Genomic DNA, 22,380 nt, shown 5'->3' with positions numbered 1-22,380 from the left:
CTAAAGCTGTTAAAAGTATCATCCTCCTATTTTGTAATATAAACAGATCAAATTTAAACCACTATCAGGTGTATTGAACCTGCTTCAGTCTCAATTGAGCTATTTCCCGAAATTCCCACATATCTGTTGGACATTTTGACCTAGATACCCAACTGCACTAGAAGCTCAAAAGTGTCATCTGTTCTTTGTCCCGTACTCTCTACCCTCTTCTGAAACTCCCTTTTCTGTCACCCAGATTTTCAGGCTCAATCATCCAACCCTCTTCCCTTTACTTAGCCCACATATCATCCATTGGGTTAGGTTCCATTTAATTCCTTACTCAACGTTTTCCTCCCAGAAGTCTTCTTTTTCTTCACTCACATAGCAAACAACCCAGTTCACCCTGCTCACCTGTCTTCTACACTCTTCTGATAGCCTCATTATTCCATTAGGATCATGCCTTGTGACATGACTTTTTTATACTCTATATTTATTTGGCATATATTTTGTGTGCTTTTGGTCTTTCCTCTTAGAATGAATTTTTGGGGATATTGTCCTCCTTTAATACAGTGACAAAGAGCAAGTATTACCACATGTCTATCGATTGACTCTCACTATGGGGAACTACCTTATTTTTCTTCACCATGTTGAATTCAGGGATTTCCTGAGAGAAAATAATGTCAACAAATGAATATTCAGCTTTAGTTCTAATAACTACTTCATCTTCCCAGCTAAGTGAACAGCAAGTAGTACAAGAAAGCCCTAATAGCTCATTGGGAACAGCTTAGCTATTGCCTTTCATCATCCTATTTGTCATTATAGTAAAGCCAACCTTTTTATACACAATTGATAAAAATCCTTTTTTATACATTTTATCCCATTTGATCCATTCCTAACGGTCTCTTTCCCTGGTTCCTCCTTTCTCCATCACTTCTTTCCTCTCTCCTCATCATTAAAAGTAATCCAAATGCAGCAAGGGAGGAACTTTTTTTTTTTTTTTTTTTTTTTTTTTTGTCAAAGAAGAAAACAATGGAACCTCGTAGCAAAATGTATGTTTGCATAAAGAATATGTAAAGTAAGTTTGCTATGGTAGGTAACTTCTATCAAAAGAGAGTGCAAAACACAAAATTTCTGACAATTGCAATTTTCTTTGATTTCACATCATCCTATGGACCTGTCAGACTTACAGTCCATGGGCTCCCATTCATGCTGCCTCTTTTCCACAAGAGTTATCTATTATTTGTATTCTCAAACCCACAAGACCTAAAGGCAAAGTACTCACTACAATGTGGGCCAGAAGAGCCAGAAAGAGAGGCTTGAAAGTTTTAACCTACACTTCTACCCTGGACAAAGAAGTCTTTTATTCATGAAACATTTTGAGAAAAACATTATGTATTATAACTTTATGAAAATGTAAATTGCTGGTATTATTTAATAATGTGCATACTTAAAGCAAATCATTAAAGTCATTCAGGTTGATGTGTAAGAAGAAGAGTTGAGGTGTTAGTCCAGACACTTATTATGAAATACTTAATGATGATCAAAAAAGCAACAGAATTTCTACAAGTCCATTTGCTCAACTGTAAAATTTGGATAATAAAAGGGATACTACGCAATATTGGTGGGAACATAAGAGAGTGTAGATGTACAAATCCTTTGAAATGAAAGGTGAGATGTGTCTATTACCTCCACTTTTAAGGTATAAATTCTCCCAATTATTCAATGACAAATACAATCGATTCATCCAGTATCTTGACCATATGCAAAGCATCCCTTCTTCTCTACAAAATCTTGAAAATTAGGGTGAGAAAGGCCTTGATTAGGTTGGCCCATGCCAGTCAAAGTTCTCATGAGTAGGATCTCCAATGAGCCTGAATAACATGCCTATGATCTTCACAAAAAAGTGAATTGGATTTAAGTGAGGGAGAGCTGTCCAAGGTAACCTGTTTTCACTTTCTCCTCCTGAAACATCTGGGTCCATTGTCCAGGTATACATCAAAATGACTGAAGATAGTCCTGGAGGCAAGATTTTTAACTGGTCTGTTTGCATGAAGCAGTTTTACCTGGAGAGGGGCATTGACAGGATTACCTTGTCTTTCAGTGGGCCTTTGTTGCAATGGTAATTGGTTTAGTTCCTTATATTGTTAGGGTTATTTTTACTCCTATAGGCATTGTATTTAATCAAGTTGCAAATCCTTTAGCTTATTCATTAGGAGTTTAGTCTTGAGTCTTTCCCAACTTTTGTTATCTTATGGCAACATAAGAACTTTATGCCTTTTGACTTGGAAAAAAAATGCCATTAAAATTAGGTAAAAATGGAGGCAAAGATGGTTTCTGTTAACATACTAAAGGTCAATTTGACAATACCTCTTTCCTTCCTCCCTTTCTTCTTCCTGCTTCCTTTTTTCTTTCTTCCTTGCATCCTTCCTAGCATCCTTTCTTTTTCCTTCCTTCCTTCCTTCCTTCCTTCTTTTCTTCCTTTCTTGTTGAGAGCCATAATCTCTAAATTGATTGGCAAAGCCCAGCTCTGAGATAACATGTGCACAGCACTCAAGCAGGAACAACATTTCTTTCTATGATTCTTATTAGTGGACTATTTTTCCTATATTATTTATAATTGACTTGATTACAGCACTAAACATTAAAAAAAATTGGTGATAAGGGGAATTTAGGCAAGTTAACTACAAATGATTCCACATGCATATTCTGTCATAATAAAAGTAATCTCTCATTGAGAGAAATGATAAAGGAGAGAATCATGGAGAGCATTGTCACCATGAGACAGAACCTAAAAATCTAGGAAACAATGATGTTTACTAACTTAGACTCAGAAAATAAATAGGATTCATAAAGATATAAGTAAACAAACAAGACTTCCGGCCAAGATAATGGCGTGGAGGCAGACAACTGCTTGAGCTTCATGTTTTCTCTCAGGACTTACTTCATGACAAGCCTGGGAGTTAATGCTTGACCAGAATAGAAACAAACAAATAATCACCAACAGAAAACATCCTTGAAATTAGCCAGAAAAGGTCTGTGTTTGCTCAGGGGAGAGTCAAACAGACTGGGTGCAGATTGAGGGCAGGCAAGCCAGAGCGACACAGACAGCTCACACAACCTTTATGACATCCTGCCTCTTTGTCATCCAGCCTCCTTGACATTCTTCCTCCTTGACATCCTGCCTCCTTGACATCCTGCCTCCATGACATCCTGCCTCCATGACATCCTGCCTCCTTGACATTCTTCTTCATTGACATCCTGCCTCCATGACATCCTGCCTCCTTGAATATGTCTTTGTTGAATACATTGAACACCATGTTTTCCACGGTTAATTTCAGCCCCTGTTGGGCCCAGTTCTGTGTCATACTTTTGTTTGCCTTTGTTCTGTTATACACTCTGTAATGTCATTGATCAAGCCAGCTATTGTGGTCAAGTTAGCTTAATGTGCTCAGTGGTCCCTGCCTTACAAGACAAGAGAATTGTAATGGTCGAAGGAGTTGTCAAGCACAGTGCAACAGAAAGTAAACAAGCAATAAAGTTGGAGACCCCTGAAAGAGGGTCTGCTGTCAACTAGTAGGGACCACCTCATGGGCCAGAGTTCCCACTCTGGTCACACAGATCTGCATTATTAATGGGAGGCACTCCATCTCAGAACTAGCTGGGCCTCTGACCTCATAGACACTCTTTAAGCTGTGGGAGGAGGAAGCAGGTCCTTTTTGCCTTGGTTTTCTGGGAGTCAGCAGGACATCAGCTAGGCAGGAGGTGAACATGTGAATAAAAGACCTTGAGCTTGCACATGATTGTTCTCCCCCATGTATCTAAACCATCATATTTACGAAATGATGGCCAGAGATCTTGGAAGACCTCAGACAGAGTGAAGCTTGGTAAAACTGGTTTAAGCACTTCAAAAGACAAGGCCCAGAGATTTCTTTGAGGGCCTGGGAATTAGAAGGAACTGGCAGCAGTGAATGTAGGGTGGGCATTAACACGGATATTCACAAGAGTAATAAATGCCTTCATTTGGCACACAGTATTTAAGATTTTTTTTTCCTATTTCTTCATTTCCCCCTAATGTTTATCATTCCAGGACAATATTCCCAAATTATTTCTTGCATTATTGTGTCAAGGTTCTTTTTTTGGTCAGACTTTTCAGGTAGTCGACTTCTTCTGTTTTCCATTCTATTCTATTCTGTTCTCCAGGTCAGTCTTTAACTTTATGTGTCACATTGTTCTATTTATTTCCAATGTTTCCAATTTGTTTTGTTATTTCATGATTTTTCTGCATTTCCCTAGCTTCCCATCGCCAATCTTCATTTTTAAAAGAAATATTTTCATCTTGAGACTCCTTTTCCTCCTCTGTAAGTTGGTTTCCTTTTTTTTCCCCACAAGCTTTTGGGGTGTTTTTGGATGAATTTTTTTTTAGTTACTTTTTTCACAATTTCATTTGATTTTTAAATTCTTTTTTTGAGTTCTTCTATACATTTTCTTTGGATTTGCAGCCATTGCTCATTACTCTTTAAGGTAAAAGCTTTTTTACCTGAGTGTCCACCTTTGAAGATAAACTCTCCTTTTCCCTGTTCCCATAATATGCTTCAATGGTGGGATTCTTCTTTTCAGGTGGATTTTTTTTCTTTTTAAAGAGGCTAAGTACCTCTAATTGTAATGTGTGGTGAAGGTTCCATAAGCTTCCCTTCAATGTTTCTCTCTGAGCAGGAACTTCAAAGTCTCTGACCAGGAGCCCCAAAGCAAGAGCTCTCCTCTCCTGCATATACTGGCAGCCAGCTGCATCCCTTCCTCACTGCCTCTGCACCCACTGGGGGCTGGTTCCTTCTTGCCAGGGCCAGGTCCTCAGGTCCTCAGTGACACAGCTGGGCCTGGTTGCCATCCTAATTAGCCCAGCTTCTCTCAGGCCTCCAGGGCTCAGATCTCAACTTGACAGAGACTTTGGGAGATGAAGTTCTGTGCTAATGTTGAGGTTCCAGTCACTCCCAACTAGGCCAGGGGGCCCCACTTCTTCTAATGATTTAGTCTGGACATGTTGCCACTTCAGACAGGTTCATGTCTAGCCAAGTCATTTTTTTCATTTTTGGGGGTTGGTCTGGAGGACCCCTGTGATACCTCAAGTCTTTCATTTAAATGTGTGTATTCACATTTGTTCTATGTGTATGTGTGGGAGGGGTGGAATTAGGACTTGTGGCTCTTAAGAGTGTCCACTCCAACAACTCCCTACAGTAAAAATATTAAAGATTCCACAGCCTCTTCTGTGGGAGGGAGTACTGGGTGGGGTTACTTTTTGAGTATCTTCTCCTTGGGGCCAGTTGGAGGAGGGTTCCAAGATCATTTCAGGGCAGGTGTTGCATTCTGTGGGAGGTGCCAGCTGGATTTTGATCTGCTGATTTGGCCAAGGAATGGTCACTAGGATGGTAAATGGTGGGCTTTCTTCTTCCTCGGCTTCCTCTCCTTGGTCCCATTGGGAGGAGGGTTCAGAGGACATTTCTGATGGTCTTGGATGTGGCATCCATGTCAAAAAGGACATTTGGTGTCCTCTCCAGAGAAGCATTGTTGCTTAAGGGAGCAACACGGTGAGGGAGACCTGGGAATAGAAGCTTTTTTTGCTATCTGGAAAAAGCTCCTCTGCTCCTCCTGGACCAAGTCTGTGGATGAAGAAGGGACCAGATGAGCAAAGGGGAAGGAATCAGGAAGCAGATTTGGGGTGGGAAACATAGCAGCAGCACAGGGTTTATGACCTACCAAGAGTGATCCGTGGCCTTTGGAGGATAACTGGGCCCTTGTCAGTGTGCTCAAGCATATGCTCTCCCTCCTTCCATACTTGGAGGAAGCCCAAGAGACAACTCCATTACTTCCCATTTTTCTGGGAACCAACTTATTTGTACAGTTGTTAGTATGGGGTTACCCCCTTAGACTGGGAGCTCCTCCAAACCAGAGCCTGGCTTGGGCCATTCTTTAGATGCCCCAGTGCTTAATATGGAGCTTGGCCCACAGTACATAATGTTTATTGACTGTGGCCTCCATTTTTTCTTCCCACTTTCTCACTCTTCTTAACTCTACACTATCATTTCTCACTTTCTTACTAATTAAAACGTAAAGTTACTCTTATAATTTCCAAAGTATAAATGTGAATGGATTTTTTTGCTGTTTAATTTATTGAATATTTTACCCAATGTATTCAATATTTTTCTTTGACATTTGCTTTCAAGATTTTTGCTTTCTAGGTTTTTTTTCCCTGATTCCCACTTACAATTATGGAAACACATTTATAATTATGCAAACTTTTATATAAAAGTGAATAAAAACATAATCTTCTACCTTAATGAAAAATAAAAGTCTCCAAAAAATTGAATTAAAAGTAGACAGAAGAGAGAAATACAGAATGTTCTATCAATATTCAAACATAATCATTCCTTTTCTGGGAATGGATAGGGTTTTTTGTTTTTGTTTTTTGTGTAAGCCCTTCAGAGTAGTTGTGGATGATTGTATTCACGGGAATAACAAAATCATTTTCAGTTGGTCACCCCAGAACATTGCTGTCATTTCATGTATGGCATATTTCACTCTGTTCATGGAGGACTTTGCAGGTTTTTTTTTTTACCTGAGAACATTCTGCTCATCATTTCCCAGGGAACAATGATATCTCATCAGAAGAACTTGCCTCAAAAATTGTTTTTTCCATTTACTGTTGCTAATTGTATTTCCCTTCATTTATTCTCTCACTTTTCAGTCTGACTTTCCTCAAAAGGGTTTCATTTTTGATCAAGGACTTCCCCAAAATTATCTGAGCTTTTTCACCTCCCCTCTTCCCATATTCCATCCCCTTCCTATTTTCCTGCAGGCTAAAATAGAGTTCCATATCCCTAGTTTGTATTTAGGGTATCTCGTAATTGAACCAATACTGACAAGAGCAAAATTCACTCAACCAACTGCTTGTCCCTTTCTTCCCCTTCAGTGAAAAATACTTTCATTCCTCTTTTTCTGATGGCAGGTAATTTGCACCATTCCACTTCTTTTTTCCCCTTTTTCCTGTACATTCCTGCATCAGTCTTTCCATCAATTTTTTTAAAAGATATTATCCCTTCATATTCCACTCATGTTCCTTATTCTCTGGATACTTATACTACTTTTACCCATCAGAATAATGATAATGTCCTAAGCAGTTAAAAGTATCATCCTATGTTGCAATATAAACAGATCAAGCTGAAACCCATCCCAGGTGTATTGACCCTGCTTCAGTCTCTCACTTGAGCTCTCTTCCCAATTTCCCACATATTATCTTTTGGACATTTTGTTCCATTTGCCCAACTGAACCAAAAGCTCAAACTGTCCAAAACAGAATCTGTTCCTTGTCGTGCACTCTCTGCCCTCTTCTGAACTTCCCTTTTCTGTCACCCAGGTTTGCATGCTCATTCATCCACCACTCTTCCCTTTGCTTAGCCCACATATCATCCATTGAGTTAGGCATCTTTTAATTCCTTCGTCAACATTTTCCCCCCAGAAGTTTTCTTTTCTTTAGTTGCATAGCAAACAACCAGTTCACCCTGTTCACCTGTCTCCTACACCCTTTTTTTTTTAATTTGGAATTTTTTTCACAGTATATATGCATGAGTAATTTTTTTTACAATATTATCCCCTGTATTCATTTTTTCAAATTATCCCCCCCTCCATTCCCTCCCCCCGATGACAGGCAATCCCATACATTTTACATGTGTTACAGTAAAACCTAGATAAAATATATGTGTGTAAATACCATTTTCTTGTTGCACATTAAGTATTAGATTCCGAAGGTATAAGTAACCTGAGTAGATAAACAGTAGTGCTAACAATTTACATTCACTTCCCAGTGTTCCATCTCTGGGTGTAGTTATTTCTGTCCATCATTGATCAACTGGAAGTGAGTTGGATCTTCTTTATGTTGAAGATTTCCACTTCCATCAGAATACCTCTTCATACAGCATTGAAGTGTACAGCGATCTTCTGGTTCTATTCATTTCACTCAGCATCAGTTGATGTAAGTCTCTCCAAGCCTCTCTGTATTCCTTCTGCTGGTCATTTCTTTTTTTTTTTTTAATTTTTATTTTATTTTATAATTATAACATTTTTGACAGTACATATGCATGGGTAATTTTTTACAACATTATCCCTTGCACTTACTTCTATTCAGACTTTTTCCCTTCCTCCCCCAACCCCCTCCCCCAGATGGCAAGCAGTCTTATATATGTTAAATATATTACAGTATATTCTAGATACAATATATGTGTGTAGAATCGAATTTTTTGTTGCACAGGAAGAATTGGATTCAGAAGGTAAAAATAACAGTTTACATTCATTTCCCAGTGTTCCTTTTCTGGATGTAGCTGGTTCTGTCCATCATTAATCCATTGGAATTGGATTAGCTCTTCTCTATGTTGAAGAAATCCACTTCCATCAGCATACATCCTCGTACAGTATCATTGTTGAAGTGTATAATGATCTTCTGGTTCTGCTCGTTTCACTCAGCATCAGTTGATGTAAGTCTCTCCAAGCCTCTCTGTATTTCTCCTGTTGGTCATTTCTTATAGAACAATAATATTCCATAACATTCATATATCATAGTTTATCCAACCATTCTCCAATTGATGGACATCCATTCATCTTCCAGCTTCTAGCCACTATGAAAAGGGCTGCCACAAATATTTTGGCACATACAGGTCCCTTTCCCTTCTTTAGTAGTTCCTTGGGGTATAAGCCCAGTAGTAGTATGGCTGGGTCAAAGGTTATGCACATTTTGATAACTTTTTGGGCATAATTCCAGATTGCTCTCCAGAATGGTTGGATTCTTTCACAACTCCACCAACAATGCATCAGTGTCCCAGTTTTCCCACAGCCCCTCCAACATTCATCGTTATTTGTTCCTGTCATCTTAGCCAATCTGACAGGTGTGTAATGATACCTCAGAGTTGTCTTAATTTGCATTTCTCTGATCAATAGTGATTTGGAACACTCTTTCATGTGAGTGGAAACAGTTTTAATTTCATCATCTGAAAATTGTCTGTTCATATCCTTTGACCATTTATCAATTGGAGAATGGCTTGATTTCTTATAAATTAAAGTCAATTCTCTGTATATTTTGGAGATGAGGCCTTTATCAGAACCTTTAACTGTAAAAATTTTTTCCCAATTTGTTACTTCCCTTCTAATCTTATTTGCATTTGTTTTGTTGGTGCTGAAACTTTTTAATTTGGTGTAATCAAAATGTTCTAATTTGTGATCAATAATGGTCTCTAGTTCTCCCTTGGACACAAACTCCTTCCTCCTCCACAAGTCTGAGAGGTAAACCATCCCATGTTCCTCCAATTTATTTATGATTTCGTTCTTTATGCCTAAATCTTGGACCAATTTTGATCTAATCTTAGTATGTGGTGTTAAATGTGGGTCCATGCCTAGTTTCTGCCATACTAATTTCCAGTTTTCCCAGCAGTTTTTGTCAAATAATGAATTCTTATCCCAAAATTTGGGATCTTTGGGTTTGTCAAAGATTAGATTGCTATTTTTATTCACTATCTTGCCCTGTGAACCTAACCTATGCCACTGATCAACTAGTCTATTTCCTAGCCAATACCAAATGGTTTTGGTGACTGTTGCTTTATAATATAGCTTTAAATCAGGTACACTTAGACCACCTTCCTCTGACTTTTTTTTCATTAGTTCCCTTGCAATTCTTGACCTTTTATTCTTCCATATGAATTTTGTTGTTATTTTTTCTAGGTCATTAAAATAGTTTCTTGGGAGTCTGATTGGTATAGCACTAAATAAATAGATTGGGGAGTATTGTCATCTTTATTATATTCGCTCGGCCTATCCAAGAACACTGAATATCTTTCCAATTATTTAAATCTGACTTTATTTTTGTGGCAAGGGTTTTGTAATTTTGCTCATATAATTCCTGACTCTCCTTTGGTAGATATATTCCCAAATATTTTATACTATCGACTGTTATTTTGAATGGAATTTCTCTTTGTATCTCTTGCTGTTGGATTGTGTTGGTAATGTACAAAAATCTTGAGGATTTATGTGGATTTATTTTGTATCCTGCCACTTTGCTAAAATTCTGAATTATTTCTAATAACTTTTTAGCAGAGTCTTTGGGGTTCTCTAAGTATACCATCATGTCATCTGCAAAAAGTGACAATTTGATTTCTTCATTTCCTACTCTAATTCCTTGAATCTCTTTCTCGGGTCTTATTGCCAAGGCTAGAGTTTCTAGTACTATAGTGAATAGTAATGGTGATAGTGGGCAACCTTGTTTCACTCCTGATCTTACAGGGAAAGGTTCTAGTTTATCACCATTACATATGATGTTTACTGAAGGTTTTAAATATATGCTCCTTATTATTTTAAGGAATACTCCATTTATTCCTATACTCTCAAGCATATTTAGTAGGAATGGATGTTGGATTTTATAAAATGCTTTTTCTGCATCTATTGAGATGATCACATGGTTTTTATTAATTTGATTATTAATGTGGTCAATTATACTAATAGTTTTCCTAATATTAAACCAGCCCTGCATTCCTGGTATAAATCCCACTTGGTCATAATTATCCTGGGTATGATTTTAGCATCAATATTCATTAAAGAAATTGGTCTATAGTTTTCTTTCTCAGTTTTCGATCTACCTGTTTTAGGTATCAGTACCATGTCTGTGTCATAGAAGGAATTTGGTAGGACTCCTTCAATCCCTATTTTTTCAAATAGTTTACATATCATTGGAGTTAGTTGTTCTTTAAATGTTTGGTAGAATTCACCTGTAAATCCATCTGGTCCTGGGGACTTTTTCTTAGGAAGTTGGTTAATAGCTTGGTCTATTTCTTTTTCTGAGATGGGACTATTTAGACTACTTACTTATTCCTCTGTTAATCTGGGCAAGCTATATTTCTGAAGGTGTTCTTCGATTTCATTTAAGTTATCGAATTTATCGGCATAAAGTTGAGCAAAGTAGCTCATAACCATTGTTCTAATTTCCTCTTCACTAGTGGTGAGTTCTCCCTTTTCATTTTCAAGACTATCAATTTGCTTTTTCTCTTTCCTTTTTTTAATCAGGTTTACTAAGGGTTTGTCTATTTTGTTGGTTTTTTCATAAAATCAACTCTTAGTTTTATTAATTAATTCAATAGTTTTTTTTTACTTTCAATTTTATTAATCTCACCTTTTATTTTATGAATTTCAAGTTTTGTGTTTGTCTGGGGGTTTTTAATTTGTTCCTTTTCTTGCAATTTTAGTTGTAAGCCCAATTCTTTGGCCCTCTCTTTCTCTATTTTATGCAAGTAGGCCTGTAGAGATATAAAACTTCCCCTTATTACTGCTTTGGCTGTATCCCACACATTTTGGTATGATGTCTCATTATTGTCATTTTCTTGGGTGAAGTTATTAATTATGTCTATGATTTGCTGTTTTACCCAATCATTCTTTAGTATAAGATTATTTAGTTTCCAATTATTTTTTGGTCTATTTTCCCCTGGCTTTTTATTAAATGTTATTTTGATTGCATTATGGTCTGAAAAGGATGCATTTACTATTTCTGCCTTACTGCATTTGATTTTCAGGTTTTTATGACCTAGTATATGATCAATTTTTGTATAGGTTCCATGAACTGCTGAGAAGAAAGTATACTCCTTTCTGTCTCCATTTAGCTTTCGCCAAAGATCTATCATATCAAACTTTTCTAGTATTCTATTTACCTCTTTGACTTCTTTCTTATTTATTTTGTGGTTTGATTTATCTAATTCTGAGAGTGCAAGGTTGAGATCTCCCACTATTATAGTTTTGCTATCTATTTCCTCTTGCAGCTCTCTTAATTTCTCTTTTAAGAATTTAGATGCTGCACCACTTGGTGCATATATGTTTAATATTGATACTGCTTCATTATTGATGCTGCCCTTTAGCAGGATATAATCCCCTTCCTTATCTCTTTTAATTAGATCAATTTTTGTTTTTGCTTGATCTGAGATGAGGATGGCTACTCCTGCTTTTTTGGTTTTGCCTGAAGCATAATAGATTCTGCTCCACCCTTTTACTTTTAGTTTGAATGTCTCACCCTGTTTCAGGTGTGTTTCCTGTAAACAACATATAGTAGGATTCTGACTTTTAATCCAGTCTGCTAACTGTATCCTCTTTATGAGGCTGTTTGCCCCATTCACATTTATGGTTAGAAGGACTAATTCTATATTACTTGCCATCCTACTAACCCCTGCTTATGCTTTTTCCCTTTCCTTCCCTTTTACCCTCCTATCCAGTATTAAACTGGTGAACACCACTTGCTTTTCACACCCTCTCTTTTTAGGATCCCTCCCCCACCTTAAAGATCCTCCCCTTATTTTACCCCTTTTCCTCGAAATTACTGTATTCCCTTCCCCTTAGCTTACTCCTTCCCTTTCACTTTTCAATGAAGTGGAAGAAGTTTCACCATAAATCGAATATGTCTATTGATACACGCTATGTTCATCTCCCTCCTTTCTCTCAGATATAATAGGTTACTTTTGCCTCTTCATGAGATGTAGTACCACCACTTTACACTTTATGATATAATCTCCTTTCCACCTCTAGTTTCTAAGACAAATTGTACATATGTTCTTTACATATTTTTTTGACAGAAGTATAGTTCTCAAGATTTCTTTTTACCTTTTTAGAAATCTCTCGAGTTCTGTATTTGAAGATCAAACCTTTTATGTAGGTCTGATTTTTTCATCAAAAATAGATGGAATTCATTTATTTCGTTAAATGTCCATCTTCTTCCCTGGAAAACGATGCTTATTCTTGCTGGGTAAGTTATTCTTGGCTGCATATCAAGTTCCTTAGCCTTTCGGAATATCATGTTCCAGGCCCTGCGTTCTTTTAATGTGGACGCTGCTAGATCCTGGGTTATCCTTATTGTGGATCCTCCATATCTGAATTGCTTTTTTCTAGCAGCTTCCAATATCTTTTCCTTTGTCTGATGGTTCTTGAACTTGGCCACTATATTTCTTGGCGTTTTGATTTTAGGGTCCCTTTCAGTAGGTGATCGATGAATTTTTTCAATGTCTATTTTACCCTCTATTTCCAGAATGTCTGGGCAGTTCTCTTTGATAATTTCCTCGAAAATGGTGTCCAAGCTCTTTTTTTCCTCCCATTTTTCAGGGAGTCCGATTATTCTCAAATTGTCTCTCCTGGATCTGTTTTCCAGGTCTGTTGTCTTTCTGATAAGGTACTTGACATTCTTTTCAATTGTTTCATTTCTCTGGTTTTGCTTGACTACCTCTTGGTTTCTCCTTGAGTCATTCATTTCTACTTGTTCCAGTCTAATTTTCAATGATGTATTTTCTTCACTCACTTTTTTTATATCTCTTTGTAATTGTCCAATTGAGTTTTTATCTTCTATGGATTTTTTTTCCATTTTATCCATTTTTATTTTTAGAGAGCTGATTTCTTTTTCCAGCTCACTAATCCTGTTTTCCTTGGAGTTGTTTACCTTTTCCAGCTCACTAATCTTGTTTCTCAATGATTTGATTTCTTTATCCACTCTGTCTTTGAATGCATGGGATGACTTCTCCAGGCTCTCTTGCCAAGCTTCCCTTTCCTTTTCCCATTTATCCTCCAGCTCTCTTGTGAGAGCCTTTTTGATTTCCTCTATGAGGTTCTTTTGTATTGAGGAGCAGCTTATATCCCTCCCAGGGGATACATCTGGAGACAGTCTGTTCCTAGTCTCCTCAGCATTTGAAGTCTGCTCCCTCTCCACACAGAAGCTGTCAATGGTTAGAACCCTTTTGAATTTTTTGTTCATTTTGTCAGAGTAGGACTCAAAGAAAACAAACCGACACGAGAAACAATTGGTCTGTTTTTGGGGGGATGGGCTGGATGGTATCAATGGGCTTCCTCTACAGACTGGGGGTAGGGCAGCAGAGAGCCACTAACAGAACAGCAATGACTGTACTGAGTATGCGCTCTGAGGCTCCGAGAAAGCACTGAGTCAGTCCAGGTGGGGGTTGGGGGTGGCTGGGCTCTGAGAGACGCTGGCTTTCTGGGGTTTTAATCTTCACTTCCGGTGTTTACACCCTCTCTGCTGCTCCTGGCTTGCTGCCTAGATGGAGCATCCACACTGGGGCAAAAGCCCTTTCACAGAAACGGCAGAGATCACACCCCTCCCCCTCAGGTCTGAGCTGTGTGAGCTGCCTGTCTTGCTCTGGCTGCCTGCCCCTCCCCCGAGCAAACACAGACCTTTTCTGGCGACTTTCAAGGATGTCTTCTCTTGGTGATTATTTGTGGATGTCTTTCTGGGTCAAGCATTAAGTCAGAGGCTTGTCATGAAGTAAGTTCTGAGAGAAAACGAGGAGCTCAAGCAGCTGTATGCCTCCACACCGCCATCTTGGCCGGAAGTCCCTGCTGGTCATTTCATACAGAAAAATAGTATTCCATAACCTTCATATACCATAATTTATCCTACACTCTTTTGATATCTTCATTGTTCCATTAGGATTATGTCTTCTGACATGACTTTTCCATACTCTATATTTATCTGGAATAATGTTGGTGTGCTTTTGGTTCTACTCTTAGAATGAATTTTTGGGCATATCTTCTTCATTTAATATAGTGCCTGATATAAAAGAACAAATATTACTCCATTTTTCTTGAGTAATTGATTCTCACCTTGAGGAAATACCCGATTTTTTTTCACCATGTTGAGGTTCAAGAATTTCCTGAGGGAAAAAATGTCAACAAATAAATACTAAGCTTTGGTTCCAATAACTGCCCCATCTTCCCAGCTAAATGAGCAGCAAGTAGTATAAGAAAGCCCTAATAGCTCATTGGGCACAGCCCAGCTATTGCCTTTCATCATCCTATTTGTTGTTACAATAGACCCAGCCTCAACACAATTGATAAAAAAAAATTTTATCCATTTTAACCAATTTGATCCATTCCTAAAGATCCCTTTATCTCTTTCCTCCTTCTCTCATCATTCAAAGCAATCCAAAGGCAGCAATGCAGAAACTCCCTTGTATGTCAATAGAAGAAAAAGAGAATGGAATCTAGAAGGCAAAATGTCTGTCTGCATAAAGAAGAATCTGTAAAGTTCATTTGTTTGCTCTGGTGGGTAACTTCTATCAGACTTTCTGAGAATAATTTCAATTTTCTTTGATTTCAAAACATCCCATGGACCTGTCAGGCTTACAGTCCATGGGCTTCCCATTCCTGCTGCTTCTTTCCCCAAAGAATTCTCTCCTATTTGTATACTCAAATGCACAAGACCTAAGGGCAAAGTACAAACTATGATATGGATCAGAAGGGCCAGAAAGAGAGGCTTGAAAGTCTTAACACTTCTACCCTGGACAAACCTTTCTTAACACTTACAGTGTTTTGAGGCACACTACCTCTCTATGAAGAAATGAGAGATTGGCTACCCAACTACAGGAGAAAAATTTTTCACACATTCATACAATTAACTTGTCCACCCCATCTAATCAAAAAATAAAAATAATAAAAAATAAAACAAAAACATATTTGTTTTGAGATTGCAAAAAATTTTTTTATCAATTTAAAATATGGTCTGGAGAAAGATGGAAGTTGTCAAAAGGTGAATTGTCAGAAAAAGGTTAAGAAATATGATGCTGCACTGCCCCATCTCCTCTCCACCTAAGGGGAGCCACAAGTCTCTGATGGTTCAGCTTGATCCCCCATTGGATGGAATTGTTTGAATGGTTTAGCAATGTGTATTAGGAGGCAGTCTTGGGGTCATATCAGTAAGAAAGAGAGAGAGAGAGAGAGAGAGAGAGAGAGAGAGAGAGAGAGAGAGAGAGGGAGGGAGGGAGAGAGAGAGAGAGGAAGGACCTCCCTTCTCTCCTTTGCACTGCACTCAAACCTTTCCCAACATACCATCTCATTTGATCCTTATGGCAACCCTGTGAGGAAATAAAGGCAAACTGGTTTGCCTCAGGAACACTCAGCTCTGTGTGAGGTTGAATTTGAAACTTAGGTCATCCTAACTCCCAGGCCCTGGTCTTTGTTCAAGAACAGAGAAGCTTCTTCAGGATAACAACAGAAAGCTATTTTCTTTATAAGTGAGTCTCAAATGGTTTGAGTTACCTCAGCAGAGTTTGCAGGAGAGTGTACTCTCTCATGATCTCAGTTGTATCCATGGTGCTCCCCCCATTGAGTACAGAGGACCAACCATCTTGTCCATGTCCTATTGCTGGTACAAGGTATATCTCTCACATTGATCTCTAGAAACAATGACTTCCCACAAAATGACACACCTCCCTCTCCCCTCCCCAAATACAAACTCGCTCATTCCTCCTCCATATTTGGCTTTCCTTTCCCCAGAATAGTGTGTTATTTTAAAGCCTCCTACCTGTAAGGACTTTTCAAAGGTGAGACAAACAAGGCAATCTCTCAGTTTCTGATGAACCAGTGTATGCAACACACAAACACAAATATACACACACACAAATACACACACACACACACACACACACACACACACACAGTCTCTCTCTCTCACCCTCCTTACTGTCTCACTCTGTCGCTATCTCATACACTTGCTCTCTTCTATTTCAACTTTTTCTATTTCTATCTTTTCTATCAAAATCTATCTTCTCTATATCTATCCTTCTGTTCTAACTATCTCTATCTTTTCTAAATCTATATCTTCTATATATCTATCTCTATCTTCTCTATATCTTCTGCCTCTATCATCTCTATATCTCTATCTCTTTTCTATATCTATCTCTATCTTCTCTATATATCTCTACCTTCTCTATATCTATCTCTATCTTCTCTATCTTTTATATTTATTTCTATCTTCTCTATATCTATATCTATCTTCCCTATCTTTATATCTTCTCTATATCTATCTCTATCTTCTCTATAACTATCTCTTCCTTCTCTATAGCTATCTCTTCTCTATTAAACATCTCTACTTCTATATCTCTATACCTATTACCCTTCTCCCTTTCCCAATCCCTCTATCCTAGCCCTCTCCTATCCTGTTCTCCTCCAACCCCTACCCTCAACCCTCCCCTTTGCCTACCCTCCTACCTGTCCCTCCCTTTTCCCCTTACCCCCTTCCCCCTCCCCTCCTCCTACCTACCACCTCTCTCCTCTCCTTCTCTCCTACCACCTGTCTCCTTCTCTCCTTCTCCTATTACTTCTCTCCTTCTCTCCACCTCCCCCCACCTCTCTCCTTCTCTCTTCCTTCCACCTCTCTCCCTCTCGCTCTCCCTGTTTCTGGCTCTGGCGCTATCTCCCTCTCTCACTCTCTCTCCCTCTCTCATGCTCTCTCTCTCTCTCCTGCACAGAGCACAGCTGTTGAGATTCCTGGGCTTTTATCCTAGTAACTGTTTGTGAGGTAGTGATGACATCATATGGAACCCTTTTTTCTGTTCTATCACTTGAGTTCTTCCAGTCACCTCTGTGATTGCAAGGCTGGAGTATATGAGCAGAAACAGGAAGCTTGTTGGTTACATAGTTCCCTGAACATAAGCCACTCTGCCTTAATTGGCTTGCAAATTGTATATACCACTGATTCTCATTACATACAATGTCATTTTCCACCCAGAGAGTATCTTTACAAAAGATTAAAAATATCTCTCAACATTTAACTTTGTATATCCTTGTGTTTGGCTGACCGTTCACTAATAAGAAAAAAAAAATACATTTGTATCTGAAGTGCAGAGATAAAAAGTATATGATATTCTTCCATGTCAATTTTTTTTGATTCAGCTTTCATTGCTTTTCTCTTTCTGGTTCAAGGCCAGGACAGATAATTTGCTTTCTTTACTGACAGGACAAAAGAACTAGTATTTTCCTCCTTCTCCTCCTCTCTACCTTGCCCGATATTCTTTACCTTCATTCATATCCTTTTGTTAAACTTCCTTTTATTTATTTTTATTGAAGTTTTTTTATTTGCAAAACATAGGCAAGGATAATTTTTTTAACATTTCTCCTTAAAAAAACTTCCATTTCAATTACTCCCACCTTCCCCCCCACTACCCAGATTACATTCAGTCCTCTATATGCTTAACATGGCTAAAATACATTTTCCTTCCAAAATAGGCATGCAAATTTACATAATTATGTTGCTGTACAGTAAAAATGTGATCATAAAGTAAAAGAAAAATTGGGAAAGAATATAAAATTTAAGCAAATTGTACCAAAATGTGTGAAAATGAAATACTGTCAGGTACCCTCAATTCCCACAGTCCTCTCTCTGGGTGAAATGACTCTCATCATCACAAGTTCATTGCCCTAGGCGTGAATCACCTCATTGTTGAAGAGAGCCACTTCCATCAGAATTGATCATCCTATAATCTTGAGTTGCCACTTACAATGATGTCCTGGTTCTCCTCACTTTACTTAGCATCAGTTCATGTTAGTCTCATGTAAGCTGTAAAAGCATTTTTTAAAGATCTCTCATTATAGCCTAGTAGACGGATATGGAAATTGTCATCTCTGTTCTGGCTGTTTTAATGGAAATTGGAATCGATTGAGAATGTTAGGGAAAAACTGAAAAGCAGTTGATTACCTTTAAATCCTGGCAGCCAATAGCCTACTCCTCAAGCCTTTTCTGATTCAGAGAGGAAGAGTAAAAGATTTGTGTGGACTGCCAAAAACAACCAAAAAGTAACATTGTTGTTGTTGTTGTTTTAATTGTAGAAGTGAGATTTGGCTTGTAACTTAAAGTTTTTATCTGAAAAAAAAATTCCCTAAAACTTATCTGGATCAGGTTTGTACTTTGAAAGCCTGGAGACCTGAGAATATGCAGCTCTCAATTGAAACAGGTGAAAGAGGACAAAGAAAGAGGGTATCAGTCAAAGAAAGTAACCAGAAAGTGAACAGGAGTCATTTTCTGGAATTTCTCTTAAATTGTAAGTATGTTAAGCTTCTTGAAAGTATCTTGTGAGGAAGCTTGTTATCCATGAGAAATAACTAGTTGGATTTACAAAGATCCCAATGAAGGATGAGTTGATTGATAATCTACAACTTGGTTAAGTAGAAATAATTTCTAGTGAGTAGCTTTTACACCTGGAATGTTGTGCTTAAGGCCACCTCCTTAGATAGCAAGATGAGTTGTAAATTTTAGATGATGAATCTCTATTACAATTGCATGAGACAATCACCATTCATTCACTGGTATGTGCTAGAATTGTGAATTTGTTTACTTTAGTCACAAAAATTTAGAAATTTGTGTGCTGACATTGAAACATTACAGACAATGTAAATCTATATTTGATATGATTTAACGTTAAAAAATAGGAAGATAAAACAGTTTTGGTAACTTACCTTAATAGGTCACATATTTGTATCCCCTAACTAGATGAAATATATTGTTTTCTAAAATGTTTTTTGGGTAAATTGTAAATTGTAAAAGTTATGATCTATGCTTTAAAATTTCATCAGCTTGGCTGGACATTTGTATAAGATTTATAAAATTGGTCCAGGGGCGGAGCCAAGATGGTAGAGAAGATACAAGTGATTTTGTGAGCTCCCTTCTTCCCTCAATACCAATTACTTAAATCAGCCTCAAAAATAATGCTGGTCTGATAGAAACCACCAGGACTGGAAGAATGACTTACGTGCTAAAGAGAATCTGGAGTTCCAACAGAAAAGGTCGGTTCCCAGGGGAGGAAGAAAAAAGGCCAGCACAGACAGGGTGAGGTGCTAGCATACTGTGCTGATCAAGCTGGGGAGAACTCTGGGATCAGAGAAGCCACTGAGATAGAAGAATCTGGCACAGGCTGTTAGCTCTTCTCTGCTTATAAAACAGCAGTCCAGAAGAGAAATCAAGCCACTTTAAAAATATAAAGCCAGATCCTAGAACCAACCCGATCGGGAAGTGACCTAACAGATCTCGTCATGGTGGTGCTGCTGTGGCTTCTGCTGCCTGGGGCTTCACTGGGGTAGTTAAGAGCTTGAAAAGTAGGGACACAGCCCAAGGCAACTTCTAATTCAATAGAGCCTGGCTTGGCTTTGCTGGAAGCTGTGGAACTCATCCAGGGAAGTCCCAGAGAAACAGAACCTTTGAAATAGAGCAAAATAATTCATTTAAAAACACAATTGGGCATATACAAAAAGAACTAAAAAAATTTGAATGAAGAAAATAACTTCTTAAGAATCAGGATGGAACAAATTGAAATGAATGATTCATTGAGAACCCAAGAATCATCCAAATAAAAAAAAAATGAAAAAAAAAGCTAGAGAATGTCAAATACTTACTGGGAAAACCTATAGACCTGGAAAATAGATCTAGGAGAGATAATCTCAGGATCATTGGACTTCCCGAAAATTATGACCAAAAAAAGAGCCTAGATTGTATTTTACAGGAAATCATCAAAGAGAACTGTCCAGAGATAATAGAAACAGAAGGGAAAATAGGCATGGAAAGAATTCATCAAACACCTTCTGAAATAGACCCTAAAAAAAGAACACCACGGAATATTGTGGCTAAGCTGCAGAATTACCACACAAAGGAAAGAATATTGCAAGCAACTAGAAAAAAGCAATTCAAATATCAAGGGGCTACAATAAGGGTCACTCAAGATCTGGCTACCTCCACAGTAAAAGATCAAAGGGCCTGGAACCTGATATTTCAAAAGGGAAAAGATCAAGGATTGCAACCAAGAATAAACTACCCAGCTAAATTTAGCATTTTTTTCCATGGAAGAAGATGGTCATTCAATGAAACAGAGGAATTCCATTTGTTTCTAAGAAAAAAACCAGATTTAAACAAAAAATTTGATCTACATCCACAAGACTGAAGAGAAACAGAAAAAGGTACACAGAACCCTTGAGAACTGTATGTCTCTTGTGGATATATAGAAAGTCCGCATGGATAATTTGATTTTACTGATATAGAAAAAGGGGGGGAGTAGTAAAGGGAAGGGGGTAGTATCAGAAAAAGGGGAAGGAGTGATAAAAAGAGGGAAACTACATCCCAGGAAGAGGCATAGAAAATATACCATATCTGAGGGAATTTAGAGAAGGGGAGAAACTTTGTGTGAATCTTACTCTCATTAGAAGAGGTTCAAAGAGTAAATAATTAACATATTTGTTTTTCAGAGAATTCTCTCTCACCTCATTAAAAGGGGGGAGAGGAAAAGGGAAAAGTAAAAGGGGAATAAGGGAACGGACTTGGAAGGGGGAGGGATACTAAAAAAGGGAGGGCTGTGTGTAACAAGTGGGGTCAATAAATTTAATATTGGGGAAGGGGTTCAGGGGGGTTAAGGGAAAAAGCATAATCTGGGGATAATATGATGGCAGGAAATACAGAATTAGTCATTTTAACTGTAAATGGAAATGGGATGAACTCTCCCATCAAAAGGAGACGGATAGCAGACTGCATCAAAAGTCAGAACCCTAAAATATGTTGTTTACAGGAAACACACTTAAAGCAGGCAGATACATACAGAGTAAAGGTAAAAGGTTGGAGCAGAATCTATTATGCTTCAGGTAAAGCCAAAAAAGCAGTGGTAGCCCTCCTTATCTCAGATCAAGCAAAAGCAGAATTTGATCTAATTAAAAGAGATAAGGAAACTATATCCTGCTAAAAGGTAGCATAAAACAATGAAGCCATATCAATACTAAACATATATGCACCAAGTGGCATAGCATATAACTTTCTAAAGGAAAAGTTAAGAGAGTTGCAAGAAGAAATAGACAGTAAAACCGTAATACTGGGAGATCTCAACCTTGCACTCTCAGATTTAGACAAATCAAAACACAAAACAAATAAGAAATTAAAAAAGTAAATAGATCATTAGAAAAACTAGGCATGCATTCTGGAGAGCAATCTGGAATTATGCCCAAAAAGTTATCAAAATGTGCACACCCTTTGATCCAGCCATACTACTACTGGGCTTATATCCCAAGGAAATACTAAAGAAGGGAAAGGGACCTGTATGTGCCAAAATGTTTGTGGCAGCCCTTTTCATAGTGGCTAGAAGCTGGAAGATGAATGGATGCCCATCAATTGGAGAATGGTTGGGTAAATTATGGTATATGAATGTTATGGAATATTATTTTTCTGTAAGAAATGACCAACAGGAGAAATACAGAGAGGCTTGGAGAGACTTACATCAACTGATGCTAATTGAAACGAGCAAAACCAGAAGATCATTATACACTTCAACAATGATACTATAGAGGATGTATTCTGATGGAAGTGGATATCTTCAACATAGAGAAGAGCTAATCCAATTCCAATGGATTAATGATGGACAGAACCAGCTACATCCAGAAAAGGAACACTGGGAAATGAATGTAAACTGTTATTTTTACCTTCTGAATCCAATTCTTTCTGTGCAACAAGAAATTCGGTTCTACACACATATATTGTATCTAGAATCTAGAATATATTATAATATATTTAACATGTATAAGACT

General features: G+C 37.9%; 1 long non-coding RNA gene across 1 annotated transcript in view; it reads left to right on the top strand.

The window, feature by feature from the left end:
- LOC141541875 (uncharacterized) overlaps positions 1 to 21,763 on the top strand; it is a 42,380-nt gene extending 20,617 nt beyond the window's left edge. The window contains exon 2 of the long non-coding RNA XR_012481927.1: positions 21,655 to 21,763. This is a non-coding gene — a long non-coding RNA (uncharacterized LOC141541875). The remainder of the gene's footprint in view (positions 1 to 21,654) is intronic.
- The last annotated feature ends 617 nt before the right edge of the window (positions 21,764 to 22,380 follow it).

This window comes from Sminthopsis crassicaudata, chromosome 1 (assembly GCF_048593235.1).
Source record: "Sminthopsis crassicaudata isolate SCR6 chromosome 1, ASM4859323v1, whole genome shotgun sequence".
In the NCBI taxonomy this organism is placed as follows: Eukaryota; Metazoa; Chordata; class Mammalia; order Dasyuromorphia; family Dasyuridae; genus Sminthopsis; species Sminthopsis crassicaudata.
Note: the sequence above shows the minus strand (reverse complement) of the source record. Positions and strands in the feature narration are given on the sequence as shown.